Genomic DNA, 1,120 nt, shown 5'->3' on the forward strand with positions numbered 1-1,120 from the left:
AGCACAGTGATGGGGGATGCCCTGCAGTGGGGCGGTGTTGCTGCAGGTACAGCTCGTACCGCTTCCTTCTGTTCAGCCTGTAGATTTGCAGCCTCTCCTCCTCCGCTGCGGGGTCCTCCAGGATCCCATCCCACCGAAGGCTTTCCTTAAACTGAGCAGAAAGGCTGAGATCTGTTTGGCTGGAGTCTGAAACGGTGGAAGCTGATGATGAAATAGTGCTGACCTTCCTGTCCACCTGTGCCCCTTTGGCGTTACTTTGGGCTGAGTCAGAGTTCCTCCCATGGCTGAAGTCCTCACGGTGTGCAGCAGGGCGAGCCTTCTGCTTTCTGGGTTTGCGGTGGTGTTTTCCTGCTGATTTGATATCAGCCCCATTAGCCAAAAGATATACACTGCACTGAGGCCTTTCCGCTCTTTCTTCGTAACAAGGATGCTGAAATAATCCTGTATTTGCTGTGCCACGCATTTGTCCATTAATAAGGAATCAAAAATGCTACCGACATTTGGGAAGCACAGATTTGTCTGCTAGGTTAATCTACCAACTCCTACACCTGTACCTGCACTTACATACACACATGGCCACAGACAGAGCGCTCGGTGGGAGCTGTGTAGGTCCACATCTGGCCTCGAGCTGTGGCTGTGTGATCTCTCCCCAGCCCATCTCACCTCCCCAGCCCATCTCACCTCCTTGCGTGGCAGCAGCACTCTGCTCTGTTGGCTTCTCCAGGCCTCGTGTGCAGCCCTTGGCCCCCTGACGCCTGCCTGCCACTGTGGCAGCTCCTGAGCCTGGGAAAGGAGGGAGGTGTTCAGTGGTGAGATGTTCCCTGCCCCACAACCCCATCCGCCTGCCCTCAGCACATCACCTCCTCTTCCCCAGCCCCTCCATCTCAACCCATCCCCTTCCTCCCCATCCATCTCTCTGCTCACCTCCTCGTTTTGTTCCTCTCCTCAGTGCTCTCCCCTCCATCTCCCCGCGTCCTTTTGCTGCTCGGTGATGTCTCCAGGGCAGCCATGGAGCCAGGGCCGGCCTGGGCTTGTCCTCTTGGCTGGGACCCAGCACTGCTCTGCGCATGGCGGTGACACACAGCGCTGCGGAGGGACCACAGCTCAGCCATGGGGCACC

The 1,120-nt window shown here is 57.3% G+C and overlaps 1 non-coding gene across 1 annotated transcript; it reads right to left on the reverse strand.

Annotated features, from left to right (window-relative positions):
* Nucleotides 1–14: 14 nt before the first annotated feature.
* Nucleotides 15–696, reverse strand: LIAT1 (ligand of ATE1). The gene is made up of 3 exons (XR_014887644.1): nucleotides 682–696; nucleotides 224–348; nucleotides 15–151 (listed from the first exon to the last, which is right to left on the reverse strand). It is a non-coding gene; the product is annotated as a ligand of ATE1 (transcript).
* Between the last annotated feature and the right edge of the window lie 424 nt (nucleotides 697–1,120).

The sequence above is a fragment of the Meleagris gallopavo genome, chromosome 21 (genome assembly GCF_905368555.1).
Source record: "Meleagris gallopavo chromosome 21, MGAL_WU_HG_1.1, whole genome shotgun sequence".
Classification (NCBI taxonomy): Eukaryota; Metazoa; Chordata; class Aves; order Galliformes; family Phasianidae; genus Meleagris; species Meleagris gallopavo.